This window comes from Corvus brachyrhynchos, unplaced genomic scaffold, assembly GCF_000691975.1.
Source record: "Corvus brachyrhynchos isolate BGI_N302 unplaced genomic scaffold, ASM69197v1 scaffold70, whole genome shotgun sequence".
Taxonomy (NCBI): domain Eukaryota; kingdom Metazoa; phylum Chordata; class Aves; order Passeriformes; family Corvidae; genus Corvus; species Corvus brachyrhynchos.
Genome location: NW_008236217.1, coordinates 2,799,862 through 2,827,687, shown reverse-complemented (window position 1 = coordinate 2,827,687; position 27,826 = coordinate 2,799,862). Strand labels below are relative to the sequence as shown.

Below are 27,826 nucleotides of genomic sequence, written 5' to 3'. Positions count from 1 at the left end.
CAGGTAAGTGATATTTGCCCGCAGAAAGGGAAACTGCAGATTGTAACCTCTATCGAATGAAGAATCACAGCTTCCAGAGGGGAGCACCAAGTGCTCTCACAGCCACAGAGTGCTTGAGAGGAACGAGGAGAGTAGCAAATGACTTGCTAGAGATCATACAGGGAAACAGCAGAAAGGTTTGAAAGAGTTAACCAATGTTCTGTCGCCCTCTCAAATGTCTCTCAAAGCTGGTCTAAGGGCATCTCCTTAAGAATTCACTGGGATTATTTCCTTAGTCTGAGATGTCAGGGTGGTACAGCTTCATGGCTCCAGAGATTCAGCATTTGGAAGCCAGGTTTGGTATCTGAGTTGTGCCAAGTCTACCCATTTTTCCTGTGTCTGACTCCAGGCGTGCCTTAACTCCCTCTCCTCCACAGCCTGCAGAGTCTTGGCTTCCCCCTAGAAGCAGCCAAGTCAGGGTGCAATCCTTGCTAACTTGGTGAAAATTTGTAACAAACTCCTGCTTTAGTTGCTTGAGGAATAGGTTGCTTTCCAGGACTCTCAAGCTGGTTTCTGCACACCTCACAGGAAATGTGAAGGGTGATGCAGACAGCAAAAATCTGAATGAAATTGCTGGTCTTTACCAAAGATTTTAAATGATAATAAGCAGAAAGCCACTCCAAAGAGGTGTTCCCAAGGATCTAGTTCACTTGCTTGATTCCAAATATGTATTTTCCCACTGGTAGAGTTTTTACGATGTGCATAACAGAGATGTAATTTAAGAGTCACAGGAACACTAGTGATGATGAATGATGCCAGCCCCGGATTTAACAGCCCCTCCACGCCTTGTGCCAGCAGAGTGGTAAGGAACAAACTGCTCCCCAGAATGGCTCATCACACTGTGGGCTCACTGGGCAGTGTGGGGACAGCATGAAGACGTTGTTCATGGGGTACCGTGATGGCTTTTCTCCTGAGGATCAGTGTTTGGGCTGTGGCATGGGAAATTGTGGCAGTGGCATTGATCCATTCATCCTGGGTTTCAACTCATGCAACCAGGGATCAGGAATACCCCATTACATTGCAATATGCAAGCAGAAGCAAGGCCACTTAGCAGAAGGGGCCTTTGTTTTTGGCCTTTGCTTGTTCTGCTCTCAAGGACCTCCCCCTGAAAAGTGTGGGCAGCAATTCCTCCCCTTCTCTTCATGCCTGTCTGCAGCTCAAGGATGGAAAGAGGTGGGGGTGGCATGCTAAAATCCCAGACTTTGCTTTGGGCAGGTTTTTTATTTGGTCTGTTGCTGCTGTAGAGCCCTGTGCTTGAATGTTCCCTTCTTCTCCCAGAGATGACATCCTCTGGTGTCATGAAGGGGCTTTTCTGTCTTCGTGGTGGCAGTGACGGGTGCTGGCTGGATCTGACCCCGAGGGAAACAGGTGCTGGCTCAGAGCTGCCCATCTCCAAGCCAGGGTGCCCTTGGCCAGCATCACCCTGCTGCACTTCCCTCTGCATCTCAATGAGCACCTTGGGATGTCAGGGGCAGATGGGATACACTGATTACTTGGATCCTTCCTATTTTGGGACATGACAAGCAGTTCATTTCCCCCTTTCCTTTCATGTTTGCACAATGCTTTACACTGATCTCCCCTGCACACATTTATCTGCCAGGCAGGGTAATAGAGCAGCACCCAGGGAGTCTCCAAGGCTTTTGTAGGGGTTTGATATTGCTGAGCTGTGAATGCAGCAAGAGGCAGCATGTGTAGCTAATCCTGTGATACAATAACCAGTCCTTCGTGGTGGATGTGAAATTTACTAAATGCATGTTTGTTTATTGTTTGCCTGTGTAATGATGTGCGTGGGACTTTGGCTGATTTGAAAATATTAATAAACATGACAGCATTTCAGTAATGCACCAGACAGAATCCTCCCATTGCTCCCAGGAACACTAACACGGTATGTTCATAGATGGAATGAAAGGGAGTTTTCTTCTGAAATTAAAAAAAGGGCTTTCTATTATCTAAGCTAAGTAGCAAAAGAGTTCACTAGGTTATTTGCACTGGCACACTCCAACTGCAGGTGGGTTCATAAGCTTCTCTCTGATGTAGCAAAATTAGATCAGTGTAAGGGACAAGGAAGCTGACATTAGCCTGTGCTGTCACTGAAAGGACTGCTTGTCTATGAAGAGGAACGCACTGGTGATTTACAGGGCACTCAGCTCAGGCAAAACTGAGCAGTCAGTTTTATCTCAGCCTTTTCTCGTTCATGGACCAGGAGCCTTTTGCTGTGGCTCTTTGATTCCTCTAGGCCCTCTGTGTGGTGGTATGTCTGTGTTGCCAGCACTGCAGAGGGGGATATTCAAAAGTAACCACGCGGGAATGTTTATTTCCCAAAATCAGTCTATTTGACCTGCACCAGGCAAGCTCCCTCCTGCCCTTCCAGCTTGAGTCTGTGACATCACAACTTTTTGGTAATGGCCTATTAATCACCTACTGCCTGATGCTGTGAATTCTGTCTGGTTTCCGCCAGGATACTTCATCATCTGCAATCAGGACTTGGACCAGGCAGGGATGCCCCCATCCGAGCTCCTCCAGATGCTGGTGCTCCGAGCTTTGCCAGAACGGCACAATTTCTGTGCGTGCCATTAGACTGGGATGATGAACAGCTTGGCTGTGAGCACGTGCAGTGCAAACCCTGGTGAAAATCTGGCTTGGGGCCCTGGAGAGCAAGCATCCTCACTGCCATGCAGAGCTGCCATCTGGCAGGTTGGACCTGGTGTCCTCACCACTCCAGCTTCCCAAGCCAGTGGCTTTTTGTTTCCTTTTAAATGAAAACAAATATTAACCTCAGCCCATGGATGACGCAGCCCATGGCTACCAGCAACATCTCTTTGTGCTGGGGTTGATGGGATGAAGGAGCTTAACTGCACACCACACAGTACCCAGAAATAGCCCCAGTGGGTCAGCAATGTGGTCTTTGTGAGGGAATGCAAGTAAGAAAGTGATCCTACCTCAGGGAGCAGCAAGGCAACCAGGCTGCAGTTTGTGGTGCAAAGCATGCTACAAAGTGCTCCTTGTCAGTGGGTGCAAGGTGAGGCACAGTCTGTGTTTCCCTATGGCACTGCCTGCTGCATCCCAGGAGCTGTGTGGGATCCCACTGCTGCATTTTGCAGGAAAGGGGCTGCTGTGCTCTCTGCTTCCCCACCCGTGAGACTTGCACTGTGAGGGCCTTTGTGTGGTATTAATGTGATGCACCTATTTCTTGTTTCAGCTGGCTTCATGGGGAAAAAAGTACAAGGAGAATCCAGCTGGGTACAACTGGAAAAAATTTGGGTGAGGTTTGTTTAACTGTAGTGACAAAGTTTTCCATTGCCACATGGTGTGGCCTCATATGCTCCTTCTCCATCCCTTCCTTACAAGTTGGTCAAAACTTGGAAAGAAAGTATGTGCCCAGGAGCAGCCTCCAGCTGTTCCATAGGATGGTTACAGCAGAAAATCAGAATGTTTAAGCCTGAAACCAAGTTTTTGGTAAGAAGAGCAACTGCCCCTTCTGGCTCGCCTTGTTCATTTCACTTCAAGACACAAGCACAGTCCTGGATGGTAGGAATGAAGACAGACCACAGCAGCTACTTTTGCAGCTGATGGTAGAGAATCCAGGCAAAACTCACACATGGGTTTTTGGAGGGATCATGTCAAAGCGAGGCAGTGCCAGGGGCTGTGGCTGTGGTACACACCTTGCAGGCTGCAGTGGCATTGAGTGACTTTACCAATTGCAACTCCACCTTGGGAAATGCTGCCAGAAGGAGAAAGGCTCCTTCCTTTTCACCTCAGCACTGATGAAGCTTTCAGGGAAGCACTTTCCAGCATGGAGAGTGCCATCTTCCTCCAGCAGTTTCCTGCAGGGGTTTATTAGTTTTTGGTTGTCCTGACACAACCACATCTGCCCCTTCATCACTCTCACCAAGGGCCCATTAGCCCTTTTCTGGTATCATCATCTCACAGGTTCAAGCTGTTCTGCTTTTCCATGAGGAGGCCAAAATTCAGGCTATAGGAATTCAGGCTACAGGTCCATACACAGTAGGTACAGCTGTCTTCCTTGCTTCTTCCACAACATGCTTCTTTAATTTACTGAAGAGAATTTTGTCTGAATGACTTTAGCTTCCTAATTGTCTTCATTGTCTGGGATCATCAACCCCCCCTCAGCTTCCTGCCTGTCCCACCTGCTAATTCTATCAGTAGCAATAGTTTCTCCTTCCAGATCACTGGAGGAAGATGCTGCTAAGTGTCAGGTCTAGAAAAGGTCACCAGGGAGCACCACCAGAAGTGCTCCCATGTGTGCCACCTCCATTTGTGCCTGTCAGCCATGCAGCCCCTCAACTCTTTTATACACTGTCTGGAACTGTTGCAATATTGTCATTCTCCCCCAAAAGTGCTGTGTGTGGCCTAGTGGTGCCTCACCCAGGGTTTGCCTCCAGGCAGCTACATGTATCAATCACTTTTTACAAAATCAACAGAAAATTCAATGAGATCTGTTTTCCATGAAACAGTGTTAGCTGGCACTGATGCTCTCTCTCTTTTATTTTTGTTGTACTTGAATCCCGTGTCATATTCTCTGTTGTTTGGTCTGGGGTTCATGTCAGATATTTCCACCTTGTCTTTTTCCAAACATTAGCATACACTTAGACCTTTTCCAGTCCACTGGAAATTTTCTGGGACCCCTGGGGTTATTAAAAATGAATGCCTACAAGCTAAACATCTCCCAGACAGTCCTTTAAGGACTTCAGGGTATAAGATATCCGCATTTTGCAATTTAAAATTGTTTATCCCTAACAGCTGTTGCCTGTCATTCTTCTCAGTGATGCACTGGAGAGCACTTTATCATGCTTATGTCATCTCAACATGTCATCTATTTCTTTTCAAGTACAGAACAAAAATATTAATCAAACTATTCTGCATTATCATTAGCTGTTTCACCAGCTCCATCTAGAAATGAGCTAATATTGTTGTAATGACTCATTTTTCATTTCTTAATGGATATCTTTATGGGAATTGTTGAATTTATTTATCTACATGACAATTGTCTGAATGTTTCATGACTTTTGAGTATGTATAATCAACACTGTCTTTTAGATACATCATTCAGATATATAATTTGCAAAACATAAATAATTCAGGATGTTGCTCAGCCATACAAATGACAGCGTTTTCTTGTCTGGGTCATTAATCTCACCTAGATGAGGTCTAAGGCACAAAAGATGCTGCTCTTTTCACTTTTACTAAGTCCAAGTTAATTGAAATATAAAATAGCTATGCCCACACAGCAATGCTGCCTACAGAAAGGTGATGCAGCCTGATTGGAGAGATAATCCTCAGTTTCAGGAGACATAGATTTTGTTGCTGCCTCTGTTACTAAGTTTCCTCATGCAAATCACTCACCAGTCCATCCCAGTAACTGGGACTCAGTGCTATTTCATCTCCTCTGGGAAGTGCTCGGAGTCCATGGAGGAGCAGATCTTCCCTGAGAGAAGCCTTCTGACTTTGGGGAGCTTTAGAAAGGTATTGAATGGACAGGATTAGTGCTTGTTTTGTTCTCCTTGGTTGCCATTCACCTGGCCATTCACATTTGGAGCATTGCATTTCATTGTGATTTACTTTTGGCTTGAAATTTCTGGAAAAGCTGTTCAATGCAAAGCTAGGACTTCAGGGCAAGAAAACAGAATCTATACTTGTTGATCTTTTAATAAACTCTGTCCCCAGAGAGTGGGGTTTAGACCTTCACAATTTCCAGTCTCTTCTCCTGGCAAGTGAGAGGAGTAGGTGGAGAGGAAAGCTGAAACGAGGAGGGATCTGTATCCAATATGTGATTTGTTCTTTGTGGAGAGACCAGCTTTGGTTCGGACTGCTCCAGCTGGTAAAACTTTCACTCTGTAAATTCAGTATGAAACCAAATGTGTTTCTTGAAACAGATCCTTGGAGGACTTTCAAAGACACCGGTAGGTCAGATGTATCCAATTAGTAAGGGCCTGTGACAGCAGGCGAGAGCCCTGAGGGGCAGGGTGGGGAATCTTCCCAGAACATCTTGCCTGCACCGGGCTGAACTTCACTGAGGTCACCCCGTGGGTTAGAGCACAGCAAGTTCATGGTGGGGTTTTGGTGGCAGAGCCTTCTTTGAGCAGGGCTCATACAGGCAGTCATGTCACAGGCTGTCAGCTCCACTATGCATCTACCTGCACACCTTCACGTGTAGTTAGGAAATGGGAATCGAGGGACATTTCTATTCCTAGCTTTTTAATGTTTCTGTCTTTGCTGGCTGCTGTTTCGTAAACGTCCCCTCACAAGATTTTTAAGCTTGGCTTCTCTTTAGCCATGCTCTCTATCACCTGGGAAGGTTTTACCCCTTGTAGTGTATCTCACCTTTTCCAAAAAGTCTCAAAAACAAGTTTAGAGTCCCTGTAGGCTATGAGTTCAGGACCCTGTCTTGGACCCCAGTGCTATTGGGGGAATAGCCCTGATACTTGACTCTAAGTACAATTTTTCTCTAAATCTTGGATCTTTGGATCAGCTGTCATTACAATGCAAAGACAGTCCAAACTTTCTCTGAGTGTTGCTCACATGGAAGGCTTGAGACGTGACTTCTATTCATTACTTACAGCCTCCATGCTGGATTACTCACTGGGTAAACTAACCAGGGGGAAGTTTCCCACAGAGATAGCACCCAGGGCCTTTCCCCTGAGAGGGTCCTGGGGCATTTCACAACTCACACGTGTACACTGCTGCTGTGGAGAGGCAAAGAGTGGCCCAGGGCACTGCTCAGGAGAAGGGTGTGCGGTTGCAGTGGGCAGCTGGGCACAACTCCTCCTGCTGTTACAGAGCTCGGCAGCCGCTACACAGAAGCAGAGATAGGCTTAGTTTGTAAAGCCCCAAATGAGAACTAATGAGAGGGAAGGTGACCTTGGTTTAGGGGGTGAGACAGAGCTGTCAAGCAGCGCTGCTTTCCAAAATTACTATGTGAAATCCCCAGTCATTTTCCAAGCTGAAAAGGGGAAAAAGAACACATCCCTACTGGCTCCTGAAGGATGCTGGGGTGCTAGGTGTAGTATGAAAAGACCTAACCCTCTAAAGTGGGGATCAGGTTGAAAACTACATCAGAAACAAAATTATCCACAGTTACTATCTATGCTTAGTTATCTGAACCTCATCTTTACCAAGTGCCAAATGTTCAATTATAAAAAAGCACTGGGCAATTCCTCAGTCCTGTTCATAAGCAGCACTCAGGTGCTGAGGAACAGGGGTGTACCTGAGCTGCTGGTAGGACTACTTTAGCAGTATTAATTTTGCAACAGCTGCCAGTGATGCAGGAACTGCTCCAGATGTGGGGTGTTTATGAGCTGATTTATGAAAAAGAGTAGGATCACAGTGGCTATCTCTGCTATGTGTAAGCATACAGAGGATGACGGCTGCCTCCAGCTTCTGTCCCTGAAGATGCACCTCACTTCATAGCTTTCTGTCAGCAGAGGACAGGAGGAGGAATCAAAGTGCAGGAGCCCTTGAGGAAAGGATGAACAAGGCTTTGCATTTTAGATGGGCTTTAGGTTAGAAAAATAATAAAACCTGAGCATTTTAATAGAAAGATCAGCTCTAATGTTGGTAATCTAGACAGACAGCAGTGGGATGAGGAGAGACAAAGGGAATGTTTGATGTAAAATCAAGGTCGTGCCCTGAAAATCAGACACAGACGTGGAGAGAGGTATGTGAACCATTAAAATGAAAGGAAACCTGAGATAGTTGCTCTACCAGCTGCCAAAGACACCATGCTCTGTTTGTGCATGCTGGAGCCTTCTCTCCTCCACATTTGGCAACGTGGCAGATGCCGCATTGTGGTACCATCAGAGGAGAGGAAACCCAGAGGATAAACCAGAAGTGACCTAGGAACATACTTTAAAAATTCCTTTCTACTCATTAATCTGATGCGGGAGAGGGGATTCAAAGCTCTCTGTGGAAGGGAAAGTCCTGGCCCAGGAGCTAGGGGGCTGAAGCCCTCTGCTCGCTTGCTGAGCTGACACAGGGAGCTCCTCTCCTGCTCAGAGGCACCAGTGAGCAAGGAGCTGCTCTGTCCTTACATGTGACTGGGCAGCAGTGTCTCTGCAGATGCCGCAGAAGTCTTCAGTGGTTCTTCTTGGGAGTGCCTAGGCGCTGCAGCGAGACCAGCAGATTCTTTACATGCAAGTTGGTACGTTTCTGGAGGAGCATGACAGTAGTGCTCCTTCTCAGTTTTTTACACCCAGGCTGAATCTGACAAGACTCTGAACCTGATAGCATTTTTACTGCTGGTTTTACCGGGTGCTGTGACGTTCATTATCCTTGAAACATCTGTTTTTGCAGCACCAGCCTTCACTAAGCTTTCTGCTCTCAGCTCTCGACATGGGAAACTGGCTCCTCCAGCTCAGCACCACAGTGCAGCCTCCCCACCACACCCTGGCCAGCACCTGCCTTTGCTCCTGTGGGTGAGGCTGACAGGCTCCTGACAAAGACAAAGCAGACACTCAGGACCAGCACCCACCAGGCACTTGCAACTGCATCTGGCCTGGACCTCCGACTGTAAGGACAGCGTTAGATGCTCTGGGAGAGAGGCACAGGCTACCCACTAAGAGAAATGCAGACCTGTTTGTGTTTACATTACTGCAGGGATCACCTGGTGCTGCTTCTAGATTCAAAGCTGTGCAATCAGTGGCAGAGTGGCTGAGCCAGAGTGCAGCTGGGGCTGTGGCCTTGTGCCACTGCCTCCTGCAGCTCTGCACTGCCTGACAGGACTGTCACCACATCCTAACAGCACAACACTCAATCCTAAGCAGCTGGAGTGGAACAAGGTTTCCGTGCCCAACTTCCAGATCAGAAAATCCAAATCCATGTGCAAAAGGACAGAGCAGGGGAGTGACAACATTCAGTCACTACAGTGCCATCAGACACATATCAGGTACTCCTGAGATACTGAGCAAGTTGCAGAGCATCATGAGGGCTGGAGAACCACTCCATGTCAGCTGGGACCATGCAGACACAGTCTTTGGCATGTCTTGGCTGGAACAGATCCTTTGATACCCAGGCTGGGAGGCAGGAAGGTGGCAGGTGGGGAAGGTACCGAATTGCCTTTATACTTTCCTAAGTTCCTCATCTGTCACTGTGTGTCCCCATGTGCCACCAAGGGTTGCCTAAAGCCTGAGGAAGTCTCCTCCATGGGAAGGCAGCCAGCAGCACTGCCTGCAGCGGAAGGACAGATTTTTCCAAGGAGCACCAGTATGAGGTTTCTTCCTCTTTGTACTTGGTCATCTAAACAATGGCTCTGATTAAAACCAGGAGCTGTTGTACACTCAGCCGCGTGTGGACATCAGCCCAGCTATTTGGTCAACAAAATAAAAATTAAGATACTTAATTCTGAGCATCTGTTTTCTTGCTTTGTTCTTTTTTTAAATTTTGGCTGAGTCCCTGTGAGATTGAACTGTTTTCCTGATGGGTCAGCACAACTAGATGCCTTAAAGCTTTCTAAAGACTGGTTCTTTTACTTGATGATGGCCCAGAAAGCCACTGGGGATGTACAGTCAGCATCCACCCTTTTTGGGAAAAGGAGAGGGTGGAAGGGGAGAGGCCACGGTTCTGATTTGCTTGGCTTGGCGCTCAGGCTTGCCGAGCTGCGCCTTATGCCGCAGCCACGTGATTCGTGTAGCTGTGACACAAAATCATAAATCAATCCAGTTGGGCTAGAAAAGTTCATGAACCCTTACTGAACTTTTGGACGAACATGGGTCGAGTTTCAGGCTCATAAGGAAATCCAAAACCAGGCAGGCTTCAGAAGGATTTGCGTTTCATCACAACCCTTTTGTAGAGCTTCACTAGAAAGGTGGTGGTCAGGAAAATGCTGGGTTTGGTCAAGAAAAAAAGGTGTTGACATGAGAGCCTTTAAGTAGAGCAAGGCTGGCTTTATGAAATAGTCCTACTAACAGTTACTGAAAAATAATTAGTTTTGAAAACTGCCTCTTGTACAGCCGGGAGTTATCTTTATTTCACAGAATTGTCCAGCATGGCTAAAACACCTGCCAGGAAGATCCATTCCAGCATATTTTGCAGATTTTCAGAGAGGTTTCAAATCTCTTACTCTTAAATCTATTAAATTGTGGTGATCTGTTTGAAAACTCCTGCTTTTTTTTTTTTTTTAATCCACCTCATTTTATAGGCATGGAAGTTTCTCAAAAACACCTTAACACAATACTAGCAAAAGATTTCAAAGAGCATCTTCATTTTCAGATGGTTCAAAAAACATCTGTATTCCTCCCTTAAATCTGAATGCAGAAATGAAACCAGAAAGGGCTTCCTTGTCAGGTTCATTATTGCTTTTCTGGCTGAGGGGGGTCTGGCTCTCCTGCTGCATCTCCTAAGAGAGCAAATATCTTCAATGGATTAGTCTGAGTTCAGATTTTAAATCAGCCTTTGCAGTGTTGCTTATTGCAAGTGGGTCAGGGCTGATAATCAGGAGATTTTAAGATAACAAGATTTCAGGTCCAGTTTATATGCCCTCTTCTATTTGAACCTTCAGGTTCCATATTTACAACCTTTCCCTTCCCAATGCACAGGAGTGAGAAAGCTGAGATCCTCAAGCCCTCATGGAGCTGTACAGCCAATTTCCCAGGAGAACAGTAGAAACACCACAGCTCTTTCAGAAAACAACTCAAGAATTGGCATCTGTGCCTCCAGATGACCAAATGAGCTTCTGACTCCACTGAGCTTTGTTTTTCACCCATTCACAGTACAAATTAGTAGAAGCCTTGTTATACTTTACAGTTTGTATTTCAAATAAACATATTGCCTACTAAGAAACTGCTACGGCTATTCGGTCCAATGTTTTCACTGTGTTTAGGAAGACTCTTGCTTCTGGATTAAATTGACCCTGGAGCAGATCCCAAATTAGCAAAAACAAAATAAAAGCATGGAATTTCTGTCAGTTTAAACACCAGAGATACACAATAAATACTGAAGCTTAACCAGGACTTTGTGACGTCTCCGTCTCTCATAAAGCAAATTGTGCTTGTGCAAACAACTGACCTGTGTGAAAAAGGACCAAAAGGGTCCAGTGTTCTCCTTATTGCCAACTTCTTGTGATGATTCAGAGGAAAGGGCTAAAAAAAAGGGAGGACAGTGAAGTGCCTTTCTCAGGAAAGAATACTTTGACTGCCAGATTCTGAGCAGTGATTTTTATTTGGCCTGGGCAAAATTCAATTTGGAAGTTAAGGGGAATAATGAGCTGAAAATCTCTGAGCTATGTACAGCTGTCCCAGCAAAACCAATGCTCTGGGCTAACTTCTGCTTCCACGGAGATGGATGCACCTTGTGTAGGCTGCTGGGAGACTGGACACTCAGCATCAAGAGCAGCATCTTGGGATGCTCTGGACCTTGCTGGACCATATCTGCATTCTTGAAAATCTTCCTTTCCACGAGAGAGTCCTATGGGCTCCCTCTCTGACCTCTGCCTAGTGCATGTAAGTCCTGAGGGTCTAAGGGAAATCACACTGGGCTTATAGACTTACAGCTGAGTTTGGAAACTGATTTGTGGCTTTAAAATATGAGGTCTCAAATATGAGAACTATTTTACTCTGTTTGTCAGAGCAGTGGATTCAAGTCCTTCCATGCCAGAGGGACCACAGGAGTAAGAACGGGAGAGAAGTCAGAGAAGGCAGAAAACCAGGACTGGGCTTGTTAGATAATATATGGCAGAAAGACAGTGTTGTTTCTCAAAGAGGACAGGGAACGTGAATTCTTAATGTTCTACAACAGGTTGCCCAGGACCATGTCTAAAATGCTTTTGAATATTTCCAAGTATGGAGACTTTGCTATCTCCCTGGGCAACCTGTACATCAGTGATACAAAATAGGCTTCCTGCCTTTCATGCACCCTGTACACACCTTATCCTTGGACAAGTTTTGCAAGTAAGAGATCACCATGTTCTTCAAGCAAGGCCAAAGCAGATGACTCACTGGAGGCAGCTTTCATCCCAAAGCATCCATGTTTCAGCACAGCAGCATGGCTAGAAGCTGCTACCCTAATTCACCATTTTCCAGACTTGAAGTTTTCCAGATGGAGGCAATTATTTAATTTCCTTCTACGCATGAAGGAGCCAGAGCTGTGTCTTTGACATTCAGGTGAGCTCCACTTCATCAGAAGGACAGGGAGCACCATTTCAAACATGCTTCCACTGGGAAGAACTTAATATGGAGAAACTTGCTCCCAAGGAGCTGTAAGAGTGAGAACTGCGACATGAGAAGCTGTAAGAGTTATTCTTTTGCTTGGGTCAAATCTTGGTGGAGAGTAAACACCATTTGCAGTATAACTGATAGCAGCAGGAACAGGAACAAGATGAAGGTAAATACTGCATTTCGTAATGGAAGACTTTCTGCTCTTCAAAATTCAGAGTCCTGTGTGCATGGGACTTTCTGAATGTGTGCATGTGTGGTCCACAGCTCTTTGTTATATGCTGTGATTTTCCCCGCTCTTCTACAGAGATAAGTAGGTAGGAGGCAGCTGTTTGTATAAGTCAGCAGCAGGCGATAAGATTATAACAAAGCCATTGAACAGCAGTGGAAACTTTCTATACCACATGCAGGGTTTTTATCAGGGGTCTACAAATTGTCTTTGTTTCATTTTAAGGGCTTAACTTAAAGCTCATCCTCAAAGCAAAATGGCCTCATCCTTCCTGTCATCTTCCAAGATAGAGGAAGTGGTGAGATGTGTGTGTGTGTTCCCTGTCACTTGATATCACCTTACAGCAGAGCCTGGAAACAGGCTTTTTAATCAGCGTTTTGGGTTTCCTTTCCTTGTTTCCCTCTGTCTTTGGTTACTTTGGCAAAAAGAGCCTCCACTTCCTCCTTTGCTCTGCTTAAACAAACTGGAGGATTCAGAGATGGTGTGAAATGAGCCAACCCTGATGGGACCTAGGCACAGCCCTTCCCGTCCCTGTAAAACCCCAGTGCAGGCAGTGTTCACGTCCCCTGCCTTGGTGCCAGGGAAATTGCACATGTATATTCCATGTGTAACCTAAAAAGCCTGAAGGTCACTGGGCAGCTACCAAGGTGATACCTCAGCCAAGGCTTGTGGACTGGCTTGCAACTACTTAGCTCTCAGCCACTGCAAAAGTGGAGAGACTTTGAGCACAGCTGCGTCGGCTCATCAGAGAAGGCGATTCAAGAGAACCAGTGTCGGAAAACTGATTGGTGGAAGAAATCTTTTAGCTGGGCCTTTCAGATGCTGGAGATGAGCATGAAGGGATTGGCTTGGTAAAATCAGGGAGTGACCCACACTGGAGTTGGGTACAGGCTGGTCGGGAAGTCCCATGCACTGCTGTATGTGTGATGAGCACTTCTGCCCTGTCACTGAGGGGACCACAGAGCGGCTAGCAGTACATAACATAGCATTTCCTTAAAAAAGTTAAAGTGTCAAACCAAAATTAAAACAGTATCAAACAAAGAAGTAGCTTGAAGGTGAGCACTGTGCCTCTGGCCCTATGGACCAACATGTCTCTGGAGTTCAAAGCTTCCTTGCAAGGCCAGTCACTGCCCCAGAAGAATTTGCAGAGTATATTGACAAGACACACAATGAATGGGAGAAAAAGGGCTAAGGGCTCTTTATTATTGTATTTATTGGCCAAGAGGACTGAAGAAGCAGAGGAACTTAGATGTGTTCCTGATTTACTTCATGTGTGTCTTTGTTTTTCAGCAACCATAGGTCTTCCAGCCAGCTCCTTAGCTTGTGCCAGACACAGGCTCTTCCTCTGCCACCAGGACAGTCACTATGAGGTTCTTCAGGAATGCTACTGCATGTCAAATCCTCATCCTCTCTCAGTGAACAAGCATTGCAAGCACAGACAGGCTGTTTCAACCTGATTTAACCAGGTCAAAGAGGAAATGTGTAGCAGAACAACCTTACTCCCTGCCCACTGATAGCCCAGTGTTTGACCTCAGGTTGCAGTTCACTGAAAACCATGAGTAAGAAGACCTATGCCAAATGAAACCTACCCAACACTAAATGCAAATTTTGTAAGCAAGAAGTAAATGAACCAATTGAAAAAAATGGAGAAATGTCTAGACCACTTAGATGGGTTTATGCATTTAAGAAAGAGTTGGCTTATGCTAGCAACTCACCAACCTCAGAAGAAAATACTTTAAATCTTCTGATATGACTTTTTTCTGGGAATGAAGAGATGAAACAAAGAGTGCATCTCACTGAAAACCCCAATCCCAAGCCCTGAATAACCCATTAATAGTCTACAGACCACTTTAAAGTTCTAAGAACTTTTCTGCCTGACATTTGTTCATGCTTATTAGACATGTGATGAAAAAGATGATTTATAACACAATCCTTATATATATAAGCTTTCTTCCAGAAAACAATCATTGTTTGTGCAGTGCTGGTAGAAGCATCTGAGTTGTGAAGTGGTTTTGGCTGCAGGGAAGTGAGAGGTTGACTCAGTTAAAAACCTTTCAACATCTTTATTTTAGTTCCCTAGTGAAAGGTCACTAAAGGCACGCTGAACAAAAGCAGGAGAAGACACTCTTTTTCCTGCTGTTGATGGCCCTCAAGCTGCCAGTGGAGAGGAAAGATGCTCTGACTTGCTCAGGTGGAGGAAGGTGCCCTCACCAATGCCAGGGAGAGTGGCCTGCAGCCCCATGGAAGCTCTGCACCTCATTCACTGACACGGAAGACTTTGTCCTTACATTTTGGTGGAGAAAGTGGTTGTAATTCATCCTCACAAGCCAGAAGGAGATTCTTTCTATGAAAGACGACCCTCAGGGATTACTGAAAAGATCTGGGAGTTCCAACAGGGTGTGGTGTTAGGAAAATGGGCAATGAGGGAGTGTCAGGACACCAGTGATCCTTGTGGTCTTCCTGCTCCCTGAAACGGCAAGTCCAGGCCAGCCTGAGGCATCCCTGGACATACCTGCAGAGTCCAGATGACTCATTTTAACCAGGAAAATTGCACTTCCCAAATCTGCTTAGAGAAAGGAGTACTGAAGAGGACAGATTTCTCACAGCTATAAAAATGACCCTACATGGAAACTTCTGTGGAGTATGCATACATGTACACAACTACATGTATATAAACTAAAATGATCTAAAACTGCTTACAGATCAGTCTAAGTGCCAAGAAGTGATTTCTGATTTCAAAAGCAGTGTACTGAGAGGATGGGAAGAAGTCAGGCTAGTTTTAGAAAGAAGGAAGTTCCCGTCTTGCTTTTTAGCTCGATTTTTTTTTTCATTTATGACTATCAGCTGGTAGTTTCATACTTCTGAATGAGCTTTGGCCAAGGAATTCTATGTATAGAAATCAGTATTTTTAGTTATGAAGCAGAGACATTGTGGTATTCACGTTCTTTGGATCTCCTCTCCTGAGGTATAACCATTGAATCTCTACTAATTGCAGTTGAAACAAGCACAGCACTGCCATTACTTTCAGTAAGGTCAAGGCTGGGTCCATTGCAGACAGAGATCCATTAAGCCCTTTATGTGCTGGCCAGGCCTTACAAAATTGGCCTGGCGTTCTTGTTGTTCATTCCTCCTGGCTGCTGTTAATCAATTAATATGTGAAATTGCAGAGTCAAATGGAGACAGGATATTAATATAGAGTGTGCACTGTTTCCCTGCAGGAATCCACGTAAAAGCTGTCATTAACATCATGCATATACATGAGTCCAACAGAAAGCTATTAACTTATGTATTCGTCCAAGCAGGCTCAGTAAGTGCTTTACCATCAACAGTCTTGCTGCACTTGAAATTAAATATGCGTGTCAAGGTTAGCACTTCCTGGGCTGAGAAACTGAACCAGAAGAATATTAACAGATGTTAGCAATATGTGTGTGTGGGAGGAGAAGATCACACCTGAACCTAGTCAGTACTGAACAGTATTTGGAGCCTGGAGCTAATAATCTAGAAAAAACCCACTTTTAAGGAGCACAGACAGAGTTAGTGCTCTCTGCTGATGCCTTTCTCCCCTCAGTATGCCCAAATGGACTTTCTGACACGGTACTTAAACACTGTGACTGTGTTAAAGCCTGACCTTGGGCACCCAGGAACCTGCATGGTCTTTTGCAGCAAGACAATCCAGCTAAAGAAATGTCTCTGGCTGATGCAGAATTACCTATTGTCTCCACCTCCCTGCTGCAGCCTGTTACCTGGGGATGGGACAACAATTCCTGCTCCCTGTCCCTGAGACAATCCTCTGGTTCCAAGTAGAAGTATTGAAACTCTGTTCAAGGCAGCTGGTTTAAGTTGGCTTTAGTTTCCTAAGACATATTCTCTTTTTAAAAAACAAACTGTTTTTTAGCTGTTGAACAAAATTATTAACAGAATAGGTAACGGATGTCAGGAAAATGCAAACTTTAAACTCTGTTGGAGAAAAGAGCCTGCTCAGGTCTGAGATCAGATTTCCAGCTGTAAAAGAGAAAGCTCTGTCTAGAAGTGCACCCAGGATTTACCAAGTGGCAGAAATCCACTATGATCCCACACTGCAGACCCTATGGTGTCTGAGGGAGTATGCACAGGAATCGGGGAAGGAAGCAGTCATATTTGTAAAAGGTCCAAGGAGGGAAAATGCTATGTGAGAACTGGGAATTGGCAAAGACAACTTTTGTTTAAGAAAATAAAATAAAATAGACTAAGGACAATCTGGGAAGCAATATGGCCAGTGAGTTGGACATTTGTTCTGGGGAAAATGCTTGGGAGCCATTTCAAGGGATATAGTGAGAGAAGAGTGACCAAACCCCCCTAGATTAGAGGAAGCCAGCATAGACTGAGGCACAGGAGGATCGTGTCATGCTTAACTACTCTCCAGGAACCCTTTGAAGATACCACTGCCATGACAGATAAGGGTAATTTAGTGGGTAGCAGAATATTTTGATTTTCCAGAAGCATTTGACTGTTTTGCATGCAGTAGATTAATGGCTTTTGTACAAAGACATTAAAGGGAAGATAAAACAGTGACTGGAATGGAAAAAGAGCTTAAAAATAGGAGACAAAGGTTGGCAGAGGATGGAAGGAAGCATTTCTGACTGTTTCTAAAATTGACATAATTTCTATTTATAGTGGACCTAAAGATATTTATGTTGAAGCCAGTGGAAGTGTGCCACTGAGATCAGATTTGCAGGAAGACAATGAGAATGGGTGGTGTCCTGCTTTGATCTATGTACCTCTTCAGAACAGCCTAAAAATGGGATGGTAAATCACCTTACTGTATGAGCTGCAGGCAGACAACCTCTGGAAGTGCTGCTGACTTCACTTGGAGGGTCTGGCACAGGGGTGAGTTTGCCCATCGAACCTGTGTAGAGGGTCTGAGCAAGCAGCACCTCCTGCAGCCAGGCAGTAAGAACATTCCCATCCAAACCACTGCCTTAATCATTGGGCCAAAAGTATTTCCCTGAAAAGTGCTATGGGAAGACCTGGAAGCAGGGCTGAAGCATCCTGTTTGAGGACACAAAGGGGCTTTTCCTAATCACAGAATCACAGAATAGAATCACAGGACAAGCTGAATTGGAAAGGACCCTCAAGGAACATTGAGTCCGGCTCTGGGCCCTACACAGGACAGTTCCCAAGAACCACTCCATGTACCTGAGAGCACTGTCCAAACCCTTCTTGAACTCTGTCAGGCTGGTGCTGTGACCACTTCCCTGGGGAGCCTGTTCCAGTGCCCAACCACCCTCTGGATGAAGAACCTTTTCCTAATATCCAGCCTAAACCTCCCCTGACACAGCTTCAGGCCATTCCCTCGGGTCCTGTCCCTGGTCACCTCAGAGAAGAGATCAGTGCCTGCCCCTCCTCTTCCCCTCATGAGGAAGCTGTAACTGCGATGAGGCCTCCCCTCAGTCTCCTCCAGGCTGAACAGAACAAGTGACCTCAGCTGCTCCTCACAGAGCTTCCCATCTATCCTTGATGCTGCAGGCTTGCACAGCATCATCCTTAGTGTGTACCTGCAGCAAGACTAGGCCTCTTCCCCGTTGGGAACATTGAGTCCTACCAGTGGGCAAAGTGTCAATGCTGGCCCCATGGGCCAAGTGCCAGTGGGATCTGCTCAAGGTCCAACAGGTCAGAAGAAGTTTAGGAGACAGCCCATGAGCAGCAGATCCCCAAGAGCCCGGCACATATTGTTCAGCAACAGTAATTGAATTTGCTGAACAATTGAACGGTAACATCTCAAGTAATTTCAGTCCTAAACTTAGAAGGATAGGACAGCCTCCAGCCACTTCTTGTTAAACCATAGCCTGCTCATTGCAGGCAGAGCAGTGAGTAGCCCTCAGTGAAATCCTTTGGTAGCCAGTGCACTGTAATGCCTAGAGGTGATGAAGGGTGAAGGGCAGAGGAAAGCTGAGGTCCTGGCTCCATCAGCTCCAAAACTCAGGGTTATCTCAAAGGAAACTGGATTTGAAGTGTCTAAACTCTTCCCTAGGCACTGCAGACAACTCTTTGTATGTATCACTGTCCCTGTGTCAAGCTCCAGGAATTGCCCCTGTTGATGTGCACTGGCAGTGGGAGTTAAAAGAGGCTTCATGAACAAGCATCTGATGGCACAGAAAGCCACAGCCAGAGGAAACTTGTGCCCAAATTACCACCTCATGGAGGTATTCTGCTAGCCCTGCTCTCCCTAAAACTAGGGTGGGTCAGGCTTGATGCCTCTGAAGTTGTTGAATGGGTCAATAAAGTGAAATCCTATGAATTCAAAATTGGTGCTTGTCTTCAAGGTCAGTAGAGTCATGTTGTTTGTTCAGCAGAAGGACAGAGATTTTCCCATTTTTCCAGTTAGATAGGTACTCTGGAGTAGTGTGCTACCTCCCTCTTAGCTGGAAGTGTCTTTCATGTAATCTGATTCTCTTCTTCTTCAAGGATATTTTCTTGGTCAGACCTGTAGATCCAGGCCTATGTAAGAGATCTTAAAGGTATTCAACTAATTTCCACTGAGTATCTCTAAATTTGCATTTGCACTCAAGTTATGTTAATTTTTGGACACGGGGCACATCAGACAGTATATCACTAAACAATTTTTTCCCCACAAGCCTTCATTATCTCTCAGTCCTAAAAGCAGCAGTCTGCAAAATAAAAAAGCTTTTAGATAACTTTTCCTGAATACTCTTTCTATTCCTTTTCAGTTTTGCTTGTAGCACTTTGTCCTGGCTTTCAGAGTGGGGATAAAAATACAGGAAAAAATATATCATGTTTGAATGCCTGTGGGGAAAACAAACAGCATTTGAAACATGTTGTTCTAAAATATAACTTCCTACCTGTAGTCTTTGTTTTTTCTGGAAGTTTCCAGAATCCTTGATAGCATTTGAGTTCTTAAAAACTCTTAAAAAACGTACTCAATGAGCATAAATCAAGATAAGGAATACATATGGTAACAATACTGTCTCCTGCTTGGTTTCAATTTGTTCCAGCTGTTTGCATGATGGTGAATTGCAGGGCCAGGAACACTGTGTTCAAGACCATGTTACTGGAAGTGGCTGACAGACCACTTGGGCAGATCACTACCTCCGTGCAAGCAGGTGAGGTAACAGAGAAGTCAGCATTCACCTTGCGGCAATCAAAAGAATTACTTCGGTATAATGGAGGAAAATCCAGCCCCTCCAGCTCTTTGAGGCCGCCATAGGAAAAGGTCATGCTCAGCAAACAAAAAAGAAAATAATATCTGGGTGTTCAAAGTCTGCCTGAAGTTTGATTTCTCTGCCAGAAAACCCAACACTAAAGTTTAAGATAACATTTAGAGCGAAACAGATGTGCTTGGGTTGTTTATTTGAAATAACTCCTCATACCTCATAGCCCAGCTTTGTAAAATCTTTCTCTAACTTGAACATTTAACGAGGTCACTTCTTACAGCAGTAATCATTAGTGATGCACAGACAACCATCCCAAGGGAGATGTACTTTACACTCCTGCTTGTAACTGACAGAAAAAAGAGCTGTATAAGTGTATGAGCTTAAATATGCTACGTTAAATTCCTTATTAAATAATGGTATTGAATCCTTACACAGTGCTTTCTTTCTCTTGTGCTGGAGCTCTACAAAATATTCTATCCCTTCCCTCAGTGATACATGCTATCCAAAACAGAAACATCACCTGCTGTGTAATGCGCAGAAATACAAGGTCACTATAGTCAATAACCACAGCTTAAATAAATGGCTGAGGATATGACTGTGCTCATTCTTTCCCTTCTTTCTCTGTAGATCAGTTGTCGGGGAGGAGAGGAGTGTGTGTGGCACCCAGATGTACTGGGAGCTTTCATCAGTGGAGCAGAATGTTTGGCACCCAAGGTTATCACCTGCTGTATGTCTTTCTGGGATTGCCCAGGTATGAAAAATTGTATTTAACATGCCTTTAAACAACCCCACCCACTGCCCTGTGTTTCCTATCTCAGAAGTCTTTCAGGCTGCAATAAAGTTAAAACCAGGGTTAACTCTGCTGAAATTAATTGTGAGGTTAGCAGAAGCAAGGCTTAAAGTAGAGCAGTTTTTGTGTTACAAAACCAGGAGTCAGCAAACAACTAACATCACAGCCTGGGGAGAATGACAGCACAGGCCAGGGTTCAATGGAATCCGCTCCAGAACAGCCAACGGGTTGTATACTGGCACCTGAACTTCACACTGTCTCCCTTGCTCCTGCAAAGTGAGGACATCTGGTTCCCAAAGCTCCTCTACCCAATACCCCCATATTGCTGCGGCACCCATCTGGGGAAGGGGTGCAGCTGCTGCTACTGAATCCCCCTTGGAGCAGGGCAAGGGAGCTCTCTAATTGCAACTTTTTTCCCCAGGAAGCCTGGGCAGAACAGTGGGGAGCTTTGATGGGGAAGCAGATATCATGACAAATCTGGGGTCCTGAGCTCTCCTGGGCAGTGATACTACAAGGACAGCAGGACATGTAGGTCCATCTCTGGTGTTGCCAGTGACCACATGAAAACTGCGTTACTTTCCCTCCTTGCTGCCCTTTTCTACCTGCTGTACTGTAGCTACCCAAAGCATAAACCATATGATCATCCAGGCTGACGTTGTCCTTCCCAAGGTCTTTGCATTGTACACGCAACAAGAGGCATCTTTGCAATCTGGCACTGCTGTGGTACGGATGCTCCATTGGATCCTCAGATTTTCAGTCCCTCTCTGGGCCTAAGTGCTGCACTCACACTTGTAAAATGAATTTGGAAAAAGTGTTGCAAACGCTTAAGGCTGGCCTTGTAAACTTCCTGCAAATTTGTCATGGTAGAACAAATAAATGATATAAATATTAGAATATGATCAAAGCGTAGAAAGGTTCTGATTTGTTATCTGCCTCTGGGCATTACGGACTGCAGAACCTCGTGGCTGAGGACTGGGATGCAAGAGTGGGTCTGCAGTGTTGGTGGCACCAGAGGAATCCTTACACAAGCTTCAGATGGAAAAACCTGAGATCAGGTATATTGTGCAGGGAGATCTGTGCTCCCTGCATGTTTTTAGGTTTTTTGAACAAAAATTTAGGATAATGAAAGAAGGTTTTAGGGGGGCTATTACCGTGAGTCCCATCCCTCGTCTGCTGTTCCGCGTATGTAGCACACAGTGGGTAATGGCCTAAACAGACCTGGTCAATCTTCTAAGTTAATCTCCAGTTCCAGGTAAAAATAACATTTGTCAGGTCCAAGTACCAGAAGAATTTATAGAGACTGGAAATAATGCTTCTTATTCTTGCTTTGTGAGGGAGACTTAATGGGTGAATAGAAGAGACAGGGCACCCTGCATCCAGCTGGGCTTCCCCCCCCACAGTGTGAACGCTCTCTAGCACAGTCTCAGGGCTCACCAAGACAGTTTTAGGTCTTACTAACAGGGTCTCAGAGCTCACTGAGAGTCTCTGAGAGAAGCTGTGATGGCATCCTCGGAGCAGCCCAACTAGAGGCATCACCAAACAGAAGCCTGCATAAACTCTGCTGAAACTGCAGGACAAGCCCCGTCTCCTCATGCCCTCTGTGCTCAAGCCACACAGCAGTGCAAATCAAGACAATCCTCAGCCAGGGAAGCATGCATCTCCCAGACAAACACTTGTCCTTTTATTTCTTCATGTGACCATATTTGTTGGATCTTTTCCTTACCAACTGCTGTCTGAATGTCAAGAGACACTGTATCTTTGTTTTTCTCTGCAGCTGTGAACTATGATAAACATGATGAAGTGATGACCTAACATCTAGGGCTAGTTCTTATGGAAAACCAGCATTTTTCCTCATTGCTGTATGAGACAGCAAAAGTGCGTGGTCCTTCTTGGTATGAGCTACCGCAGCTTGAGAGAATCATCTCGAGCAGTCTCTGTCCTCACTGGGCAGTTGCCTTTCCTGGGATGCTGCTGCTTACATCCCACAGCACCAGCACAAACATGCTCTAAATGAGGAATAAAAATACTTAGAAAGCAGGCCATGGGAGATGGCCAAGAGCTGTGAGGAAGAGAAAGCTTTGAACAGTGCTGTAACTGAAGTGAGGTCTCCACCTTCTAAGAGGAAGGGGGTCTTGGAGCTGCCTGATGAAGGGGACAGGCACTCAGTGGTGCACAGCAGCACTCAGCAAGCAGCCCTGCTCTGTTCCTCACACCCAGTGGTTTCCAGAGATGCCTCATTATCTCATTTCAGGAGTGAAATCTGATTAGATTTAAAAAACAATCAGTAAAATTGAAAACATTCAGGTTTTCCATGTGCGGGTGAGCAAACCCTTGGGTTTGAGTGTTACCGTATGGAGAATACAACTGCAGCTGGCCGGGTTTTCCCCTCCCACCAGGACAGGAGCAGGCTGTGGACCTTCCCTGGAGCTTGCCTGGTTGACTGCAGCAGGAAGCCTGCATTTATGGACACATTTTGTCCACAGTGACCATGAGGTTGTCAGTGACGCATTACAACTCCTCGACTGAAGTCTTTTGGCCAAGCTCTTGTGTTACTGAAGTCAGCAAGAACAATGCAACCAATTCAAGCAGGAACAGAATTTGGCGTGACAGAAGCAAACAGAAAGGCTGGGACAATGAACCCTCTCAATTGATCAGAAATAATCTTCCAGCTGATGGGCATAAAACAGTATTTACAGAAAAGGCCAAGCTAATTTTCCATAACTCTCCTGTGAGGCAACCCTTTTTCCGCTGCTCATCTTACAAAAGCAGAGAAGCCAGCATTCACAGCACTGCTAATATAAAATAAATCAACAGATTGGAGGCATCTTTCCAAAGAGACAACTGTGTTTATTAGTACAAGATACTAGTAAAAGCACTCTGTAATGACGATTTCCTCATTTCTTTGTTTTATGTTTATTATAGCCACTCCTCTGTTGCAACAAATAAAACTGACGTGAGGATTATTAGAGTCAAAGGCAGACTCCGATTTTTTTCTTAATGTGCTTGGGGTAACTCACACAACAGACAGCAATGTAGCAGGAAATGCAAAGGAAGTAGTTGTTTCATGTTACAAGGCTGACCAACACAAATTTATGTGGGTAGTTTCCTGGGAACTGATCCAAAAAGAACCTTAGATGTCACCATCCCCAGCTTTACAATGCTGAAGTTTCAATGTCTATTCCCAGGGCATAATCTCCAGCCTCAAATTAGGTTCTTAGCATGGACAGAAACAGGATGCAAAGTGGGATGCCACAACTCAATACTGAGCACTGCAAATGATCAGCCTCAATGGAAATGAGTCCCCAAAAGTCTCTATTTAGGCACTGAAAATAGAAAACACAGATTAGCAAACACTTTAAATATGTATGAATAAATGTTTATAAATTGTTTCCTTATCAAGAGATGCTGATCAACCTCGTACTTCTGGAAAAGTGATCGGGGGAATATGAGAAATATATTCTGTAGGACTTTCTGACATCAATAAAGGGCTAAAGTATATAAGCCTTTTCCAGGGTTTTAGTAATCAGCTCAGGTTAACAGCTTGAAGCAAAATAACCCATCTGGTTGTTATTCTATGGTAAATACCCTGGGGCAGCATGTGTTGGTTTGTTAGAAAGCAGTGGAAGTGCAGAATCAGAAGGCTGATTTTAAAAATTCCCCTTTCTGATTAATTGGAGCATTTTGTTAATTACATGCTACACGAAAAGATGAGCTTGAATATAGGCAAAATAAAGACCCCCCACAACATGCATTTATCCTCTGCAAGAAATAAAGTGTGAAGAACTGCCAATACTGAATCTCAGCCGTGTTTGCATACTGCAGTGCTGCCAAGGGCAACAGTGTGAAAATCTGCAAGACCTACATTCGTCCCTAGTGTTATTCAGCTCTTTCTGGTGCAGATACAGCTGGGATAAGTTTGTCTCAATAGGGGTAGACAGAGGTGCCCGTCAAGAGCAAAGATCAGTGTACTGCTCCTGGGAGAAGAGCAGATACCAGCCTGCAGCACAGGAGTTCATAATGCTCTGTTTCTTCCATGTGAAAGTGCAAACCATTCCCAACAACTGGCTGACCCACACAGCTTCATATCCAGCTGTAGGGTGGTTTCCAGCCTTAACACTGTCTGGCTATGTTTCCCCACCTGCAAAACAAGAATAGGAACTCAGGTGGCCAACTAGGAATATGAGAAGGGGGCAAGTGTGGTGATATTCCCCTGAATACACTTTCCCCTCCTCTATGTGCATTTGTGGTTTAATTTCTCCAAATAAGACTTGTCTTTGCATTTCACAGTCTTTTATAGAGGTTAAAGGAAAGCAAATCCTTTGTGAAAGCACTTCACTTCTAGTGCTTTCTCCTTACACAAACTGCTATGGTTCCTGCCTTAAGCTCCCTAGCAACGGATGCAAGATGCCAGTTTTATCCCTCCTCCAGGTTTCATGGAGATTTAAGCTCTTGATCCCACACATGTACATGCATTTGACTGCCTGATCTTTCTGCTCGGTCCTAACAACCCATGTCTGTTGCTTCCATGAAAAAGATGATGAACCACCTGGGACAAAGCCTCAGAGCTGCTTTGAACCAGTACATCTTCACAGTTTCTTCAATGTTTGGATAATTTACCCAGAGTGCGAGTGAAGCTTGTGCTGTGCAGACCTGTGCTGGCAGATGCTTCAAGCCTTGAAGTCATCCACCCCAAATTCCTTCTGTAGCACAGATAAATCGGTCTATGAATTTCTAATGCATCTGCCATGCAGCATGGAGATACCATGACATTTGTGTCAGTGGGAGACATCAAACCTTTCCAATGTGTCTCTGTTGTGTTCTGCATTGGGATGAGCCAGCAAACATCAGAGCTAGGACTAGGGCCGTGGTGTAGTTTCAAGTATGTGTTGCTTGTAGTGGGGCATTTTGCAGGGTACTCTGTTAATTTGGCGCATTGCTGCAGGAGTCCCTGGCAGAGAGGCAGCAGGAGCAGTAAAGCTTATCTGAAGGGAAGTCAGCTCTTACACAGCCCAATAGGCTGGGTTTCTCAGAAAATGTGTTGTTGTTTAGCTGATTGCCATCTTGGAGAGAGAGGGTGCAAAAAAAAAAAAAAAAAAAAAGACAGAAGTGTGTGGGAAAGAAAACAGGGTTGATATCAGACATTTGGTATGAGAGCTAGCTCTGTACTTGACTAACTTCATCTGTGTGCTGCTGGGAGTTTGGGTAAAGCTGACATGGATTTGAATGAAGAAATTTGGACAAGGGGATGAAATGAAGTGCAAAAGAAATATAGGCTGAATTTCAAGACCTAATGTTTAAGTGTGAGGGATTTTTTTAAAATAAAGATGTCAAAAAAGAACAAAATGTCCTATTTTTTCCAGCATCTGTGTGCAGTCAGACAATAAACTCAGGAAGGTGCTGCCTTTCCCTGCCCTGTTCATGTCCATAAGCACCCCAGAGTCAAATCTCAGGGAGAAATGAGTCCATGGACGTGCACTACGGATGCATATGGTCACACAGCAGGGACAGACAGATGGGCAGGGGGGCTGGGGCTTCACTGGGTAAAGACGGGGTCAGCTCATCTAGAGGTGAACAGATCCATGCTGCATTGCACTGGGCACAGCCTCTGTGATCAGTGTTTGCAGCATAAAACAGACCCAGTCCAAGCAGTTCAGATCACTCTCACCTGGAGCAAGATATTGTCCAAAGAGCACATCCTCCTCTATCAGAAGCTCAGCTTCTACATGCAGCATCGCATCTGAAATCAAAGATGGATCTTAACACAAGGAGGCAGGTGCCAGCTCTAGATGTCTGTGCCACTCAGGCAATTAACTGACAAATATAAACCAGATCTCCACATTTCAAAGCTCATTTGCATTGCTCCTGAGACAGTCTGTCGGAAAAAGATGCAATTAGGTTGAAGCCGACAAGATTTATGCGTGGGGGGGAAAAAAAGAGAACAAAAAGCGAATCTGTCGAGCACCCTAGGAGAGTGGCAGCGCTGGCATGAGCATCCTCTGCAGGAGAGCAGTCAGCAGGGCTATAGCAGTCAGGAGAGAGGCACAGAGCTGCGTCCCCCCGCCTCCAAAGTCAGCAGGGAGCGGATGCTCACAGCGATGAGCACTGAAATGTTGCCGGCAGCCTTGGTGGGAGGTTGCTGCTGGCAGTTCAGCTGCTACATTGCGAGCCCAGGCTGCCATCCACCCTCGGCCACATGAGCCAGGCTTGTGCACAGCTCAGCTGATCCTCTGCCCCTTGCAGAATTCCGCTTCTGCTCATCACGGATGATGCATGTGGGCATGAGGGTCCTGAAGGTGTAGCCCTCCAGATAGTGTTCCTGCTCTAAACAGGAAGGTTGTCATTCCAGGACCATGTGCAAGCTCAGCAGCCACCACAATAAATGAACCTGTAGATCAGACACCTGGGATGTACCTCCCTCACTTTTGCTTAACTATCTTAAACAGGAAGGTGCCAAAATCTATATGGCTCTCTTATCTCGAAAATGGGAAAACTCAAAGTATATGTCATACCTCTTGCTTAAGAGTAAAATCACTACAGTAACATCACCTGTTTAGCACTCCACACTAAGAAGACTTGGAGTTACTGTGAGATTCATACTTGTGAAGGGAAAAAATAAAGCTTTGCCTTGCAAACCATACTTAAACCTTCTCTGTGGTAAAAAGATTGCAATAATTACATGATTAAAACATTTTAATGGTTGTTGGAGATTGCTAAATTGGCGGGGAAAAACACATTCCCTCTTCCCGTTTTTTTCTCTTGGCACCACTATGACAGGAACTAATGGTGTCTGAGCAGCTCACTTTTGAGTCTGGTCCTTTATTTGCCACTGGGCAGACATTTCAGCAGGCTGTTAATAAAAAGCACTCCTGTTTTCACTCTGCAGGCAGCATGGAACTGGGGCAGCCCTGGAACTCTGCCCTGCTGCCACAGGCAAGCCCAAAGCTAGACGGTACAGCTGTATTTTAACCCAGATAGGCAACACTGCCAAGAGTCCTCTTGAGCAACTGAGTCTCGACAGCCAATATATTTGCATGTGAGTTGGGAGAAGACAAAGAGAAGTGATCACTCTTGCCTTTGTCATGCTGGCTCCACTCAACAGTGGTTGCATGGCCCTAGGGCTTGCATCGACCTGTTGATTCCTAGCCATCACGCCCATGACACTCACAGCTTTCTAAATCTTTCTTACACCCTGTTAAATGCTACCTTTTTGAGGCTTAGCAGTTGTAACCAACCCAGTAATTCCTTGTAAGAATACCTTCGGTTGTGCTGTTTGCAGAGAGGAACCCAGAGCTGCGCAGAGGTGAGCTGGGACCCCCATCTCTGGCAGCAGCATTTGGGTTCCTGTTTCATGCTCTCTTAATTTCCCAGTAAGTCTCAGTATTTAACTGGCCTTTGATTGCCTCTGTGGATGGAGGTGCTCTTTCCAAGGACCTCTCTGCTCAGAGCCTACCAT

General features: G+C 45.3%; 1 long non-coding RNA gene across 1 annotated transcript in view; it reads left to right on the top strand.

The window, feature by feature from the left end:
* LOC108449285 overlaps positions 1-21,216 on the top strand; it is a 37,878-nt gene extending 16,662 nt beyond the window's left edge. The window contains exons 2-3 of the long non-coding RNA XR_001865434.1: positions 19,425-19,532; positions 20,211-21,216. This is a non-coding gene — a long non-coding RNA (uncharacterized LOC108449285). The remainder of the gene's footprint in view (positions 1-19,424; positions 19,533-20,210) is intronic.
* The last annotated feature ends 6,610 nt before the right edge of the window (positions 21,217-27,826 follow it).